This window comes from Sinohyriopsis cumingii, chromosome 15, assembly GCF_028554795.1.
Source record: "Sinohyriopsis cumingii isolate HCF-2022 chromosome 15, ASM2855479v2, whole genome shotgun sequence".
Lineage (NCBI taxonomy): Eukaryota > Metazoa > Mollusca > Bivalvia > Unionida > Unionidae > Sinohyriopsis > Sinohyriopsis cumingii.
Window position 1 is genome coordinate 88,190,132 of NC_142975.1, and position 19,837 is coordinate 88,209,968.

Sequence of the window (19,837 nt, forward strand, 5' to 3'; positions counted from 1 at the left end):
TTCTTCTTTCACTCCCGCCGGGTTATAATATCGAGGGAGGTCATCCTCTAGATAATTCCAGCCAAATCCAATTAACCACCCCTCTTACTAAGAGGGAAACGTTACAAATACTAAGCATTATATTCGAAGTCCAAAAGAATAGGGAGTTTCATATGAATTCCATATCCTGAATGTGCTGATGTACTAACATTATTAATGTATAACAATGGCATTGTCTAGAACTCTTTTGAATGAATTCACAATAATAACAATAATCACAGAATAATATTTTATTGAAAAGTCAATGAGCTCTTTGTAATTTTGATGAGTAATCCAACTCTCAAATTATATCTAAACAAAACATTAAATATATCTGCAGAATAACATTAAATAAGAACATAGAAAAATCGGAATGAATTCATTGTTCAACTCATATACCTTGTATACACTTTAAGGCTCATGTTGCATTAATTTCCTATTCGATATAGATCTATCTATCAACACCTCCCATTTCACATGTTTCACGATACCTCTCACTGCGACAGAACTCATCAGGCTTAATCATCAAATGTGAAATTACCCCAAACTTGTAAACAGGTTCTTTATTAATATTGATTTTGAAATGAGTCAACACATATTAAGGTACCTTCATTGCAATCTTAAGTAATGCACCAAAAAGGAAAAAACAATATATACGTAACAATATAGGTATTATTTAATGTGAGACGGGCATAGCAATATATATATATATATATATATATATATATATATATATATATATATATATATATATATATATATATATATATATACCTCTCCCTCGATAACTCGTACACAACAGTGTCCACAAGCATAGACCGCATTATAAGCGAGGGCGCGAGTTACCGAGGTACCTCCAAAAATTGAAAATTCGCTTTGACATCGAGAAAACCGAGGGAGGGGGAGGCGTTAGGGAATTGGGCTGTTTACTGACTGAATCCTCATTTTACAATCACGTCGATAACAATTTTTAATAAATTGCTTTTTCTAATGAAGTTGTAAAAGATCGTTCCAACTGGTTTCAACAACCATCACATGTGCGCGAAAAATCTGTGTAACACGTCAATGCTTTTTATTTTATTGATGAGTCTAATTCCCATAGTGGTGTTTAATAATATCCTGCCAAATCGGGAGTCCACAGAGCAGGGAACTAGACTAAATGTTGATATACCCACAAACAAGAATCCTTTTTTAAAAAACAAAAACAAAAAACGCGACATTTATTTCATGAAACGATCTTCTATGTCGAAACTCATTTTTTGTATTGTTCAGTTAGTACAATATTGATGTCGTGATTTCATTGGAAGTATTAATGAAACTTCTTATCATCCTTGAGGATATCTCTAAGTGCCAGTTCAAAAATTCTCTGAAACTCGCTTGCCCACAATGGTCCGTATCTGTGAAAACAAGCTCTTTATTTTACAAAGTATTCATTTCGCTTCGCTGCATTGCTATCTTTGATAACAGTTATGAAAGAGTACACGATACCATTTATAACGGTGTTCGATTATTCAAATGAAGCGAGTTCACACGACATACGACCGGGATCACTAGATTTTAAGTTTATAAGATTTTTGTGCCTTTTAACTTTTCTTTTATTCCACCTCCTTTATTTGATTCAAAAGACATAATTAACGTGATAATACAAAGGAGTCCAGCTTTTCGTTCAGTGCAACAATACAACAAATACTTCCACAAGTCAGTTATCAAAACACGGTCGGCACTTAATTAGGTTCTCGGAGAAACGCGCGCGGACATAGCTGTTAAGAAAGATTGACGCATTTTACGTTTAGTTACAAGAGGACACATTGCATTTATGATGATTACACTTAAAAGAAACTAAAAGATAGAACTAGAACACAACTTTCAGTTGATAAATAAATTATTTAATTTGTATTTATTTTTTTTAAGTACTGTCTCCACTCGGCGTAAGTGACATTTTCATTGATTGAAATTAACTTAGACAAATATCAAGGTACATATAATCAATCATGGAGGATTACAAATATACACCAAACAGAACGGAAAGTGCTATCCCTGAATTACACAGAAAAATGCTTGATAATACTGACAGAATTTGTATAAATACGAATAAATAGAGGTAAGATGCGTACTCTGCGGAGATTTCAGTTGAATTCAATCAAACGCATGTTCTATTACCGCTTATTGGATTTTTATAATACAAAAATTATCAACACTATTAATTAGATTTTAGTACAGTCGGACATACCTATTAGGAGTAGATTGATACTCAGATTTCAGTTGACGAAGTCTTGCGCAAGTTATTCATTTATTATTTTAAACATAGAGCTGTATTGGATCACAGTCTATTTAATAAGGAACAAAGATTATGTTATTAATACATTTGTAATCTTACAAATAGGGAGTTAAGATGAATTTAATTACAGATGGAGGAATGAAAGAAAGTTGTCACTGATGACAAGATACTGCTTTGAGCAATTGCAGAAAGTAAAATCGCCCCATATAATCAACGGAAATGTAGTAGAGTACATGAATTATCGACTTCAAACTTCCAAAACCTCATCAACAGAATCTAAAGCATGCAAATATGGTTCAATGTCAGAAAGGTCAGCTACGTGAATTCCACTCATTTTGGCATTGAAAGAATGCAACTGTTCTTCATTAAGTAGCTCTACTGATGGCACGTCGATATTGTCTTCATCACTTGGCTCAGGTAACGGTGCATCTGGATCCATTCCATACTCTGGTAGAGCGTCCTAAATGAAGAAAATAATACTAATAATAATTTTGTCTGCAATGTATTCATTCATTTTTTATAGTTAAAAAAAATGATTCAAAGACACAATTAAGTTTGGCTCTTAAGAAATGAATTCGTTTAAGAGAATGAGCTACGGTGACTCAGTTCTAACTTCCAAATATCACCAACAAATGTTAGGCTAAGAGAATAGCATATACTGTCTTGCAGAACCGGCAATAAACAAATTTGTAATTTGGTCTCTGCATGGTAAACTCATGAAAGTTTTTTGTGCTAAAAGAAATTGTTCCTCGATATTGGACAAACAGTTTTCTGAAATTCTAAACCTTTTGTCGAATACTGTCTGTTAAGTTATATGAAGCAGAAATGTTACAATCAGATGTCCTTTAAATGCTATTTATATTGACATGCAGGGAATTTTGCTTTATATTGTTATTGTAATGTTTCGCTGATTGTAAATTTGGTATGTTTTATGAGCTTGATAGAATATATTTCGAAAATACAGGTACTTTCCACTTAACGACGTAGCACACTGTGAAGTTGTAGTCATTAGTTATGACTTTGGTAATCACATACACTGCTAATTAGAAGCACACACATACACACAGACATTGATAAAATAATGGTAGGTATTTTAAGGAACGTGCAGATTGGATAGTGCCCAGTTTCAAATCTCTTCAGTCTTTCTGGTTTCTTTCTTTACCAATAGGCCACATTGCTTAAAACGAGACAAGCTTCTCACCTGATCTAATTCTTCGAAGTATTCGTTAGCAATTAATTGATTCTCGTTAAATATACGCTGCAGTCCAAGTGTAAATAGCTGGCAGGTAGTCTTGTTGTTCTCAGTTCTCAATTTATGATTGTTCCATGAATTCATAAACTGGAATAGTCTGTCGTTTATCACATTTCTGTACACATAATGCAAGCAGAAGACATGTTTCTCCGAATCTGGATAAAAAAAGCCTTTGACTTCCAATTATACGAAAAGCTCATAAAATAAAGAAAGCACAGCATTATACACATCACGCCATAGCCTCTCTATCCTCGAATTATGGACACTTTTTCCAGTTAGAAAACTTCCCCTATTAAGGCCCCGACGAGGGTGTGAGAGCATGTACTGAGCAACTTCACGGTTTTCCACACCCATGTCCCCTCTCACTCGGGAAGGAAGGCCCCATTTGGAAACGGCTTCAGTGAAATGGTTTAAAACTGTTGAAGCTCTATTATCATAGTTGCAAGCTAGGTAGACAATAAGTCTTGTGAAACCATCCATGCATCCGTGTATTACAAAACGCCATCTGCAGAATATATGTATATCGCTTTCCACGTTATATGAGACAAGAAAATGTATTGCTTTCCTGCAAGAGATGGATATAACAATGATAACACCGCGCGTATTATTATCTAATATAAAGTAGATCACTGACACATTGCTTGATCTCTCACTCTCGAATGTCGTCCATCATACCTTACACTCCACATACATAAGTGTTAAATGTAAACTCCAGTTATTAAGATATTTGAAAGTAGCTAAGAAATGCATTATAACTGAAGAAAATCTCCAAGTGTTCCTATAAAGTTTGCTAAGCAATTGAATGTCAACACATTCTTGATTCATTCTTATTAAACATTGTATTGCTCAGATATTTGTAAGATTCATAGTTATTGGTGTCATATCTTAATTAAACATGAATACTAAATGACCAAATAACTTATTGATGTCCATATGAATATCAAACCCAGTTTCCTCAAAAATATGAAATAATATTTCTCTCTTGTCTTTATATTTATAACCAATGCAGGCAAAATGTTTTTCGGCCTCTGCTTTGTTTACACAAATGGAGTAATATTTAGCATCTCTTGGAATAATAGCTGTAAGAAAACCGCGAGTTTCAACTGTACCAATGTTTGAAGCTGTTTCTGTTCCAAGCTTATTAATATTTATCTCCCAAACATGTTCAAATCCTAAATATCTGATTAAGCTTGTTAGAATCTTGCACTATATAGTCGTGTCACTGTTTTGTGTTTTCATGTGCACATTTGAAGGACAAGGGAGTCCTTTGGGTGTTCCGATAGATGTACCCGGTATTATGTGTTCAACATTTCATATGAGATGGAAATACTTCCCTAACTCGATGCTACTAAACGTTTTAATGTCCAAAACAAAATGTCAAAATCCTAATAAATAGTTAGTCATAAACATTCATGTCATTTAACCTCTTTACATCAACCAGAGTCGATTATGTCAAATTTCATGATCGTAAGTTGTAATAGGTTGAAGAATAGAGTTTATAAATTTAGCCCCCTACCTTCGCATTTGTCTGCGATGGCTACTTTTTACTTCGACAAAATATTCAAGCTTACCAGAGCATTAAACAATTATTATGTTCTGCTAACCTCAGTACAATTAATTTTATTTTAATTGCCAATTGTTGATAAGTTTACCAACTACATGAAATATTACCTCAAATTGTGTTAGTGTTAAAGAGTTAGACACCGTCTACGTTGGCATTTTGCAAGCCATTACATTTAGATGCATATATTATCAAATCATCTGGGCACATTAAGCAATTAATATGAATATCATATAACACGACAAGATCACATGAGGAACAAAACATGTCTGAGAGATTATTTGTATATGCGTTATTTTATCAACTTGACCCACTACTATATGTCATTTCCAACATGATAGACTTGTAAAAATCGGGAAAATAAGCACCAAATTTACCCTTTTCTAATCATCATTAACGTCCAAGATTAACATGTACTGAATGAATATCGTTAATAATACTTACATTAACAAGTAACTAACTGCCATTGATGGATCTGATGTTATGATGTCTTTGCCGAATTTTCATGTTATACGTCCCAACTATTTAAGAGAACTGATTGAATTTTTTATGCTGTAACTTTTTTCCTTCCAATAAAATGTGTTCAGAATTGAAAGGTTTTATCTTGGAGATGCTAAGATATAGAAAATTTGGAGTAAAATTATGTGTCTTTTAATTTTAGGATTTCGGAGCCTAGGAAATTAAATTAACAAAACTTTGGGTACTGAGAATTAGAGATTACACACAACTTTATTGTTAGCACATGTAATATAACCGAGTGGAACACTCCCGTATCAGTTTGTGATTGCCATCCATATGCCACAGGGCAAGAGGGGACGGAACTGAATAAACCCTTCGCTGCCTCAATTGTTGTCCAACCGGATCTACAGTTCTAACTGCTCTCCTTATTCTCTCTCTTTGTACATGGATACCTTGTGAAATGAGATGACATTCGATTGTCTTTAAACCTAAAGAAACAAGTATTTAAAACATGACTACAAGCATTGAATTCATAAAAAAAAAAAAATTATTTATTTATTTGCAGATATAACATTTACAGTCTGTACCATTCCAGGATATAATTAAGGATCTAAATGAATTAAAATATGATTGGTCTCTTAGGTGATTCGGTTGCTTATTCCACAGAATGACAGTTGCATACATAAACTATTTGTTTGCCATACAATGGGTTTTCATTGTTGGGGCAATTAACATAATTCACTATCTAAAATTGTATTTATAAACAAATATTTATTATATTCTTATAACATATAAAATTATCCAAACATTGGGAGGCGCACACTTATTCAGAATTTGAAAGTCTCTAAATTCATGACCTAAGTTGCACACTTTCAGGGTTGTCAGTTTTGCCTTAAGAGTTAATGATAAATGCTTGTGTAAATAATCATACTCACACCTATAAGCACGCTTTTGTTGTTGTATTTTTCAAGCTTAGTAGTGTTCATGTCGCTGCAGAAGTAGCAGGCCACTGGACTGAATTTGAAATTTGATAGGATAAATGTATGCAAGATCGCTTGTTTGTTGAATCTGATTAACTTCGGACCAATCCTTTAAAATGCCTTTAAGCTTTTCCACAAAGATTTCGTTTTACATGCAAATCGAACTGCACTTGTTAGTCTATGACAATCACCGGCAGTTTAACGATATCGGCACAGTTTATGAAAGCACTGATCATGTTTTCATCTGTTTAAATACCATTCTTGTTGCAAATAAAAATGAGAGTTTTTAACACACGTCAGTTATTATCTACAGTTTGAGCCCCATGCCGAAACATCTTTTAGTCGGCGCTTGGGCTATGTTGGGCAAAGTCGCTGTACGGAAAAATGACCAGGAGTCACTACAAAGTTAGAGTCGTTAATTGATCTTTAAAAACAGTTGCGGAAAAGCAAAGCCCATCCCCAATTAAAATTTCAAAACTGATATAACAATATACACATCAATGAACATAAATAACAACTATTTTACTGTACACAGATATGTCATTTAGTTGAAGAAAAAGAACTCTTACCTAAACGAGGAAAGTTGTTGATTATTGAATGCACCATCGATATGAGCTCATTGTCACTTATATCGCTGAACTGTATCCCATGAGTCAAGCGGAAGTTTGCTAGTCTCCGCTCTACAGTTCTCCTGCTTACCCCAAGCAAACTTGCTATATCTCCTGATGTAAACTAATTTTCTGGAGAAAAATTAATACAGACGTGATTACAAATAATTTTCCAAAGCACGAGAAAGATTTTCCATATAAAGGTTTATGTTATGTGGATGTAATAGAGAGAATATAGATCGGTTAGTAATGTCTAAAACACAAAATTTCAGCGTATAAATAGCATTAACAGTCACTATAGACACATTTTAATTATATGTGTATGATAATACAAAATTTGCACCAGGAAGACGTTTTGAGCCGAAGCGCGATCACGATGGTTCAAAATCATCTGAGTTCTTGGGCAAACGTGTGCAAACATCATAAGGTATATAGTATAGTTATTCTTACACGATGAAGTCTTAGCCACTTAACTTCTATTCGAAATACCCAACTAATGAAGTTTCAAACAGGAAAAGAAAATAATAATGTTCAAACAGCGCGTGTAATTCTGATGCATGAAAACAGATGACGTCAATAAAAAGACATGAGGTCAAAGCACGCTGAGATTGGCCAATCACGTGTGACGTTTTATAAAGTGATGCAAACACCATATGAATATAAACTGTCAGACAGATTTTTTTTAAAAAATAATGTTTTACAGCATTTGGTAATAAAAATGTTATTTAATTAAAACGAAAATAAAAGCAATGGTTATTTTGAGACGCATAGGATATATGTTTCTAATAATATCCTATCTTTTTATACTTTCTACTTGAGGAAAGTTTTGCGTTATGAAATAATTCAATTATTTTGAAAAAATGCACTACATAACTATATATATATATATATATATATATATATATATATATATATATATATATATATATATATATATATATATATATATATCATGTGGAATAAAGAATCATGCAAACAAACCAAAGAAAACACAATTTCTCTTATAATGTACGGTGGTAAAAGTATCGATTGTAGAATAGCATGTGAAGTCTGACAGTACTATATATTAAATTTCAATACATGGTTCTTTAAGGATTAAAATATTCGTACATGCTCCCATTTATTTGCAAACCTGCCAACACACACACACACACACACACACACACCGATGTTAAAACGAAAATGCATCAAGGATATAAACAAAATCGCAAAACTTAGTCATTTAATTCATAATTTCTAACCTGATTGTCACCAAAGAGTGCCATGCACTGTCATTTTGTTGGCGTTTCGAATCAAACGGGAGTTTTGTAAGTAACATAGTAGCCATATTTGCATAGGCAAGTCTATGTTTTTAAGCAACAGGGGTAATGTAGTTCACCGTCTTTGATAATTTCATTAATTCCGGAAATTTTTGGTGTTACATGTCTCTAGCGTGTGTATACAAGAGTTGTCCTTTTCATTTGCTCAGTTTGGTCACGAAATATTAAACATAGACATTTTTAATGAAATGGACTGTTCTATAAACCAGAAAAGGTCAGTGAGCAATCTGTCGCTTGTTTAGATCGAGAGCGTCCGTTTGATTTGAAATGTCAATATGTCCGCAGTGTTAGGGAACTATTATCAACTGTAAGTTAGAAATTATAAATCAGTGAATGAAATTACTTAATTTCGTGCATCTTTATGTCCTTGATACTTTTTTATTGTAAAATTTGTAACGGGGTACAAACAAACGGGGTGGTGTGCGAATAATATACTCAGTGGCATTACCTAACTGATGTTTACCATTTATCATTTCCTAAGTGTTGTTGCATAAACAGCTTAAATCCCGATACCTTATAATATTCAGGATAACGAAATCATTTAGCCAGACGGACAGATAATGATACTCAAGAAAGAATGTCATGTCTTACAATATTGAAAACTATCAACGCTTAAAAATGACACCTCTATGATTTGCTTGCATACGGAAGCATTATCAAATATTGTGCATGAACATCAGAAAAATAAAGAAGTTGGAAGCAGTAAACACTGCTTGTGTGTTAGGGGATAACAATGGAACATGTAAATATAATACACAGCATGTTAGTGTGTCAGTTGAGTTAAGAAATTACCGATGAAAAATTGTAGTTGTTCCTTTTTTATGTCATAAAGAGGTCGGCCCCTATGTCCAGTATAGACTTGCGAGGCCCTGTACCGGTGGTCTTCGCTGACTGGCATAGAATTGATATCGGTTTTGTCAAGGATACAACGAGCTTGTCCAAGTAGCTCAATCACTTCGACAGGCACTGATACATCCTGCAGGGAGTCCTCCTTTCAAATCTCAATTCAACGTACCTGAGTCCTTATAATGTTCTCTGCTTCCATCCTATTTGACATGCGCTCTTTACACTTTCTCAATTCTTCCATGATAAAGTTTACTATCGACACCAATCATGTTGAGCCAGAATACATTTTTGTGGTAACATATCATCATAGTGAAATGGAATTCAAAAGTACCCCATTATCAAGAATGGCAAAACTTTCTTTAGAGTCGATTGCGTTCATTTGTCATTTCAGGCAATGGAATTGTGTTGATTTGAAGAGGCAATGAACGGGAAGTGATAAATGTTTCAATAGCTATAAAATCACACATTCATCGCAAGTAGTGAAGCTATTACATGTGGATAAAGCGTTTTTCCTGGACCAACGAGTGAATAATTGTGAGAAATGCTAAATATTACGGTGTTATTTCCAATTCAACATATTTAATCACTTTCGTATGTTATTTTCAAAATATCACTTTTAAATCACGAGAATGTTGAAAACATAACTCCAGCCTATGTGGAATGCTATCTATGCTATTATAGGTAACAGCAATTGAAATTCTAAGTATAAGAATAAGACTTAATAGGAAGATTGAAGGTATTACAGTTCCAAATGTAAAAGACGAAATAAAAATGTTACAGCATGCAGACGATTGTACGAACTTTATTATAGACAAAATTCCTTTAAACACCTAGAGAAGGAATTAGAACAATTTGGTAAGGCCTCTGGGTCATAAATAAATCATGAAAAGACTGAAATACTGAAAATAGGGAGCTAGAGAGGAAATCACTCTCCCCCCTTTGTTTACTGGCGACCTCGAGCAAAGGTCACAAAAAAATACAAGAGAAGGAACTTCGAACAAGGTGAAAAAACCCAGGCTTGGACGAACAACCATTTAGATAACATTAAGGAAACATAAATACCCCATCAAAAATTCTAAGACTAAATTTTTTTATATAAAATTCTATTTTAAAATAAAACATACTACATATCTGAGGGGGAAACACAAAAACATAAAATACCTTTTCAGTTTTTTGGAACTGGGTGGGGGCATCTGTCTGGTCCCCCTCCCCCCCAAGTAATTAACAGCAATCCAACAGCCATCAAAAGCCACCTAGCTATGACTTGGAAAGGAACTACTATCACAATTTACCTTACACTCTCAATTTGACCAGCTAGAAAAAAGAAGAAAGAAACATAATATAGTACAAAGCTAAAATTGGAAAAGAATTACTATTAAAATTGCCAAAACATACTTAATCTACCCAAACAGCATTATCTCAGAGGGAACGTTGCCCTCACCCACAGCATCAGATAAAGTTTCAGTAAAAAATTTCAAATAACATTTTGTGCTTGCGAAGCGCAGATGTCCACACTTACCTGCTGGACTATTCAAAGTAAAATTAAATATGTTTTGCTTTCGTAAGTATGTTAATACAAACTCGAATATGATTAGTATTCCTATATATGGTGCATCACAATAAGGTGTACATACAGTACAGCACAATCAGGTATATATACAGTACAGCACAATAAGGTGTAGATACAGTACAACACAATAACGTGTAGATACAGTGCAGCATAATAAGATGTAGATATAGTACAGCACAATAAGGTGTATATATAGTACAGCACAATAAGGTGTACACACAGTACAGCACAATAAGGTGTAGATACAGTACAGTACAATAAGGTGTAGATACAGTACAGCACAATAAGGTGTAGATACGTTACAGCACAATAAGGTGTAGATACAGTACAGCACAATAAGGTGTAGATACAGTGCAACACAATAACGTGTAGATACAGTACAGCATAATAAGATGTACATATAGTACAGCACAATAAGGTGTAGATATAGTACAGCACAATTAGGTGTACACACAGTACAGCACAATAAGGTGTAGATACGTTACAGCACAATAAGGTGTAGATACAGTACAGCACAATAATGTGTAGATACAGTGCAGCACAATAAGGTGTAGATATAGTACAGCACAATGAGGCGTAGATACAATACAGCACAATAAGGTGTAGATATAGTACAGCACAATAAGGTGTACATACAGTAATGCACAATAAGGTGTAGATACAGTACAGCACAATAAGGTGTACATATAGTACAGCACAATAAGGTGTACATACAGTACAGCACAATAAGTTGTACATACAGTACAGCACAATAAGGTGTACACACAGTACAGCACAATAAAGTGTACACACAGTACAGCACAATAAGGTGTATATATAGTACAGCACAACAAGATGTACATATAGTACAGTACAACAAGGTGTACATATAGTACAGCACAATAAGGTGTACATAGAGTACAGCACAACAAGATATACATATAGTACAGCACAACAAAGTGTACATATAGTACAGCACAACAAGTTGTACATATAGTACAGCACAATAAGATGTACATACAGTAGAGCATGTGTGTGTGTGTGATTTGGATTTTTAACGTAGCTTTAACAATTTTTCAGTCATATTGCTACGATGTCTGCAGCGTGGCAGCTTATAGTGATGTCCAGCACTGAGGCATCATGCCGCAGACATGTGGCACGATGTCCCACCCAGTCACATTATCCTGACACCAGGCCGACCAGTCCTAACACTAACCTCTTAATGCTGAACAGTAGAGCAAAATAATGTGTACATATAGTACAGCAAAATACATATAGTAAAGTTAGGAGCTACCACGACTAATAATAATAATAATAATAATAATAACATTATTATTATTATTATTAGAAGAAGAAGAAGAAGAAGAAGAAGAAGCATGACAGAATTAGAAATAGATAAAGCGATTTACCAATTAACTAGGAATAAAGGTCCGGGGTTAGATTGGATAACGCCCGAGTTTTATCAAAAGTTCAAAAAATGTTTAATTCCAACAACGAAAATTCTCAACAATACCATTTATTAAAAAAATCAAGAAATGATAGAAAGTATGAAAACAGGAGTTATTACACTCATCTTCACAAACAAAGGCTAGACTTCAGACCTAAAATATTGGAGACCAGTCTCGTTACTTAATATTGATTGCAAAATACTCAGTAAATATTTAGCAAATAGAGTTAAACCAATAATAAGGGTACATAAAAGATCCAAACCAAACGTATGGTGAAGAAGGCAGAAATATACAGAATAATATACTTTCAATAAAGACAATACCAAATTATATGGAAACATCTAATATTGATGACGCTCTAATCATCATTGATCAGGAGGAGGTGTTTGATAGGGTAGAAATGAGTTATACTTTGCAGATATTGCATAAATTTGGATTTGGAAATGTATTCCAAAACTGGATCAAAACACTTTATAAGAATATAAAATCACTGGTACAGACCAATGGTGCAAAAACCAATCCGTTCTCAGTAAACGGTTCTGTAAGACAGGGGTTTTCCACTATCTATGTTAATGTACGAAACAGGGATAGAGGCACTACATAATGCAATCCAAAATCATAAAAGAATCCGAGGAGTAAGAGTAACTAACATGAGGGAGGAGTGTAAAACCTTCCAACATGAGGACGATTGCTCCAAATTTATAACTTCAAAGCAATGGTATAAGTATTTAATGCAGCAGTACAACCTTTTTGGATTAGCCTCGGGTTCAAAAGATAAACCGAATTAAAACCGAAATACTACTTATAGGCAAAAAAAAGGAGAATTATCAAGCGCTGCCTACAGAACTCATAAGAAATCAAGTTAAAGGACTAGGAATAAATCTAGAGAAAGTCAGTAAAATGCTAAACTTTCTACAAATTAGGAAAAAATTAGAGAAACATGCTATAATATGGAATTATAGGCAAATAAATTTATTTGGAAAAATACAAATTGCGAAATTGCATTTATACAACTCGATTTGGTACGAATTTGACGTATCGGACTTTGAATTTATATATCTAAATACATTTGAATCGTTAATAATAAAATTTATACGGAATGGGATCCAAAATTACCAAAATACACATTATAAAAAGATAGGAAAAAAGAAGGACTCAATCTCATGGACTTGAGTTAAATAAGTAATAAATTATACTTCCAGATTGAATAAATGTCAGGAAAATCCAGAATATCACTGGCAGGGCATTTACCTTTACTGGTTTGGCTTTCTTCTATCCAGTAAGCCTGAAATTTATAGGAATAATAGCATGACAAAATTGCAAGTGCACCCCAAAATAGCGTAAAGAATAACACAAACAATGCAAAATTACAAAACAAGCAAAGAATATTGGACCATGTTTAATAAGAATGAATTGGAAAATATGATAAAACACAATACAAAAGTAAAGCCAAACAAGGTGGAAACACTAAATTTAGAGATTGACTTGAACATAGTATGAAAATCAGTGGAAAAAAATAAAAGAGATAAGCAAACAAACGAACATTTACCAATATATACATGATGTAGGGTGGACAGGTGAAAATGCCCACAAGAGACACCTTATCTCAAACATCCCTCCTTGTCCCATGTGCAAGGGACCACATAGCAAAAAACATAATTTTATACTACGGATCCTTAAATAAACAAAGACAAATATAAAAACTAAAAGTATAAGCAAATTGGGCAATTTTGAGCCCAAAAAATCTTCCTTATACCCATAAAATAACAGACAAACTTTTGTACAGAGAAGTGATAGACTTCATTTATAATGCTATATAAAATAGAAGATAGCAGCTTTGGATTACTGAATTATATACTCTGGAAAGTCTATAAGCGGCTAGCAAAAACTCCATCAGAAAAACAAACTAACTTTGAGAAACTAACCTCCGGAAAAGCCACTTATAATGAGCTTGCTATAAGGACACCGACATACCTCGCACCCCCACCCCCAACCAACAGACAAAGACCCGACTTCGGCATTTGAAACAAATGTAGCCGAAATAGACTCGTTAAACCAGACTATTAGAAATTAATTTCAGACAGAGAGATTTACCGTTCCTCTAAAACAAAGTGCGGGAGAAACTGGACCGAAATCCCGCCAGCTGATGACAGAAGACAGCAGGCGGTGAATAAATTACCAAACAAGACCGAAGAGCGTGCCCACATAAACCTGCAACGTAATGAGAAACGGTTAACACAGAAGGAACTAACATAAGGACACATACGAGTGATTCATAGCAAATACCACAGGGGAGAATTAGCAGTAAATGACCAGGAAATAGAGCCAAAAAAATACAAAATAATTATTAAACACAGGGCAAAACAAGAGCTAATGAAACTTAGCCAAATTTTTTTTCCTTATCATGCCTACAAAGAAACAAACCAAAAAATCATATTGTCTCCGAAAAGCCATCTTAGGTGCCTAGTAAAATTACACCAGAGACTCTTTTGATCTGCATATTTTCCATCACGTCCGCGTGACGGAAAAATTTCAATCCCATCCCAGGGCAAAAGTAACCGAAGCTTGCTATCTAAATAGAACCCACATGAGTTGATGTAATTAATAACAATATCATCGTGGTCACTTTGGCTCATATATAACTACATACCGAACAAAATATTTGAAAAATGGAAAATCTGGAGCAGGACTCCCCGAAAGTGAGAGTCTTGCAACTGTAATACAATAGAAAAAAAAATGGTAAAATATAGAAATAAAGAAATAAAACAATTTGTGACATAATATTAAACGGAAGCAGGACTCTACAGTGAACAAGCCACTCAGAAGTGGCACGCCAATGAGATTTAATGAAAGAATTCTGCAACCGTCCATTTGAGAACTAATGACAATAAATAAACAAAAATGACATCTCTTCCAATAGACGATCTCAATATGGACATGACGACAGACTGATGACAATATCCACTTTAACAAACATTTTTTCCATCACGTCCACCTGATGGAAAATTTCAATCCCTTTTCGGGGAGAAAGCAACGAAAGTTTTGATCTATAATAGAACACACATATGACGATTTATTAACGTTGATGTATTACCCTAAGGGTATCACTTACAAATCGGTGATGCTGTTTTATGTTATTTTTAAAAATTTGATAGAATCCATCGCCTTTCGTTGTTATTTTCATACATCATTAGCTAAATTTCGGGTTTATTCAAGCATGATCTGTGCTTCTTCTTCGCCATAAACAGTCCAAGAAGGCAACTGTTTATTGTTCACGTATTAGTCTTTCAAAATGTATGACTAAGCCCCACCCCACCCCCATTTTCAATACATTTGGAAAGGAGTGTGGTGTTTCAAATGCACTAAGAGTCGCGAATCATGATTTCTAATAAAATTATATTCGATCTCCCAGAGGAGAACTAAAAGGAAAAAAAACACAACAGTAATATGTTAATGCAAACTAGATTAAATGGAGGAAAAAGAAGATTTCTTACATACAGAACTTGGACGAATAATGTCTATGTACGTATGGCCGGTAACATAAGACATACAAAAAGTTGCGGACAACAAATTGTTGGTTTAGTGCGTATGCTACGTTAAGTCATTAAACCTGGTAATTACTATTGATCAAATACGATGAAGATTTAATCTCCTTAGCTGATAGATCTAGCTGAGATAAAGCATTGAAAACTCGTGCAGTACAAGGCAGATTTTAAAATAAAATACACAGACATTCATTAATGTGGATAGTCACTTTATCCTGATTGGAAAACATTGTTCTTGTTTATATCAAATGAGAAGAAACACTAACCTTAGCTGTTAAATGTCGTCTGCAAAAATCTCAGCCGAATTCTGTAAATACGCCTGTCGATTGTAAGTCTGCCTAACAGCGCCCCCCTGTGTTTGTTTGGATTTACGCTAGCTGATTTACACTTTGATCAGACCGTTTACATTCCATACATTTCATTAAATACCACATCATTTGGAATACAAGCTGATCATTCCAATCTGTTCTTCAGACCATTTCAACTAATGCCAGATCATTTGGAATCTGAATACATCATTTCATTTTTTGGGTTAAATCATTTAATTCTAGACTATATAATTTCATTTAATACTACGTCATTTGGAAGCAGATTTCATCAATACGTTTTGTTCTTTAAATCATTTAATTTAATACCACATCAATTGGAATCTGAATTCATCATTTCATTTGTTGAGTTAAATCATTTAATTTCATACTACGTAATTTCATTTAATAATATGTCATTTGGAAGCAGATTTCATCAATCCGTTTTGTTCTTTAAATCATTTTATTTAATACCAGATCATTTGGAACATAAATTCATGATTTCATTTGTTCAGTTAAATCATTTCATTTTAGACTACATCATTTTATTTAATAGCACGTCATTTGGAAGCATATATCATCATTCCGTTTTGTTCTTTAAATCATTTTATTTAATGCCAGATCATTTCATTTAACGCCATATCATTTGAAATCTGAATTCATTATTTCATTTTTGGGGTTCAATCATTTCATTTCATGCTACATCATTTCATATCACACAACATCATTTGGAATCTGAATTCTTCATTCCGTTTGGTGGGTTAAATAATTTAATTTCACTCTACATCATTTCATTTAATACCACGTCATTTGAAATCTAAATGCATCATTCGGTTTTGTTCGTTAAATCATTTCATGTGACAACACATCATTTTGAATCTGGATTGATCATTTCATTTGCTAGGTTAAATCATTTGATTTCATACTAGATCATTTAATTAATGTAATTTTGGCGGCGACGGCTGCCCATAGCTTGCCCTGAGCTATGTTCATCGTCATGTTCACAATGTTCAGCTTGTACATTAGGGTTTGATTTCTTCTTGCTAAAAATAGAATCGATCTCGCAAGGATCCCCTTTTATAAATATAGCTAAAGAATAACAATCCCTTGCATATTTTGTTAAACTACTTACACCATTTCTGTTCTTTCTAACAACCAAATATCCAGACGGACAGCCAGGAAAACCTCGTGCTCTACTAAATAAAACTGACCTATACCAGGTTACAATATCTTCACTGTCATGTGCAACCTCTAGCAATTTCTCAATATGCATGTCTCTGGGTGGATTATCTAGTTCCTGATCAAGTATTCCAATATAGTCCTGATTGGGAACCTGAGATAAGACATCTTGATATGTTGGGCTATTATAACGGTGACACGAATCTTGGGCATCTCTGTCAAAACATGTATTGTCAACATTCTGTGTACTCGTATACTGAGGTTGCGAGCATAGATCTGCCTTGTTTGCATTGTCAGGCTCATCACTCACCAAATCTGCATCATAAAAAGCATTTAAACCACAATTCCCATGTGCAGTACAATCACCTTCATTTGCTGTTTCCAGTTCAGTATATTTCTTCCTGGAGCCAGTCTCATAAACATAATTATCCATGATTTGCACATAAGCACTGCAACTTCCATCAAAAGCCTGGGGGATGTGGCTCTCATTCCTTCCCCCAGGAGCAATTATCAAGCACGCTTGTGCGTGCAGTAACTCGTGGTGCATGCTCGGAAGAGCGCACACCGCGTTAATTCAAAGAGATAGATCGATAGGTTGACCGTATTTCAAACAGTAACAACAACAAAGAACAAAAGAACGACTTAATGAACCAGAACAAACTAAAACTTAACCAAAAACGAAAAGATACGGAGCTCATTTGCTTACTAATAAGGTAATGTATATACATTTACTGCGTATTTATTATATTCGTGTCTATAAACACGTTCGACCAAATACTTGATTATTGGTGGTCAAGATAAGACAGCATAAATGTAATTTGAAATTACACTCGTGTATTTATCTGAAAACTGTATGTTTCACTTTTATTTGGTTCCTGGTGTGGTTTTTGTTTTGGGTTTTTTTCGGCTATTTTGGCTACCACCGCATGGAAAGCAACCATCGCCTAAAATATAAAATGAAAACAAAAAAGTAAATTTCAACTAGAGCAAGAAAAGCTAAGCTCAGTTAAAACAAAACAAAAAAGAAAAACAAGACAGTTGTTCTTCTTCGTTCTTTCTAATCAATGCCAAAATGTTAATATTTAGCCCATAAACTCTTAAGTTTGCCTATTCAATAATTTAATTTGTCATTAAAATTAAAACCTAATATCGTCCGCCGTGTGTATCTTGAAAGGATATATATATATATATATATATATATATATATATATATATATATATATATATATATATATATATATATGGCAATTTGGTTTGCGTCCTTTACCTTTTGTATTTTGGAAAGAGAGAGAGAGAGATCATTATGTCCTCCTTTTTGCTAGCAGTTTCACGCCTGCGATGTAGGTGTTCAATCGCTAGTTTGTGCGAAGAGGTACTGGGTTCAAACTGGAAAAGGACATTAGAACCTGAAGGTTACAGCGTAGTAATTCTTTATTTACCTAAAAAAATCACTTAATATATAAAAATTACACACAAATCAAATCATACATTTAAGATGTATAATAAAATTGATGTATTTATTTGAAACTAACAACCTTCACACAATTCTGTAATTTCTGTATTTTGGAATTAAATGCCGAATCAGTTGCCGAGAATCCAAAAATGCTTAAGAATTAAATGTTACAAAGTGTTGACAAAATTATTTGTCATGAAAGTATTTTATTGACTGCTTATTCTAAAACTAAAATATTATTTTCTGTAATTTAAAAGATATTTTTGTGTCTAAATTAACTAATAGTAAGCATGAAGTTGATAGCAAACCATTTCTACAAAAGTCAGTACTATAATTCTAAATTCTAAATGAAATTTAAATACTCCATGACACACAATCTTTAAAATTAAAATCATATAATGATAAAATGTTACAAAAGCTTTAGAAATGAGTGAAATACTTCCTAAATATGTTTGTTATCAATAGCCCACGTGTTAAGGCACTTAGGAAAAAAAAAAACTCCCAATAAGACTATGTACATTTCTCTTACCTGTAAATAGGAAGTGAGAACATAAAGCCTGGAACGTAGCAATTATTGCTAGGCTGTAAAAAGCGGAGTGTACATATTTGTTTCTCCTATACTGACAAACATTTGCTTTGTCCTTAATAGGTCATGTCTTATAACACCTACCTTCAACGTTCGTGTTATTGGAGATCGGAGAACCGTCTGTACCTCCAAAAAACCAAGAAGAGTTTCCCATTTTGCTTTCCGCTTCCAAGAATAATTTGCCTCATCAAAAATTGCCTACGATGCAAAACTCAGACTCTGACTTTAATTTCCCTCATTATGCGTGTGACGTATGCGGTGTGGAATGTTGCTGATGCAAATACTTTCTCTTATATATGTACTGTATTCCTACCTTTCTTTATTGGAATATACAATGAACACAGTAATATATTTTGGTGTAATGTAATGTACAAATGCTGTATTATATAAGAACAATAGTAATCTCTACAAAAATATACAATCTGGGTTCCAATAATAAAATTCTTACAAT

The 19,837-nt window shown here is 33.7% G+C and overlaps 1 pseudogene across 1 annotated transcript; it reads right to left on the reverse strand.

The window, feature by feature from the left end:
• Positions 1-254: 254 nt before the first annotated feature.
• Positions 255-15,657, reverse strand: LOC149782262 (uncharacterized; annotated as a pseudogene). Its single transcript, XR_016414643.1, has 7 exons — positions 14,413-15,657; positions 13,570-13,603; positions 10,483-10,635; positions 7,118-7,288; positions 5,848-6,056; positions 3,498-4,214; positions 255-2,756 (listed from the first exon to the last, which is right to left on the reverse strand). The product of XR_016414643.1 is annotated as an uncharacterized LOC149782262 (transcript).
• Positions 15,658-19,837: the final 4,180 nt, after the last annotated feature.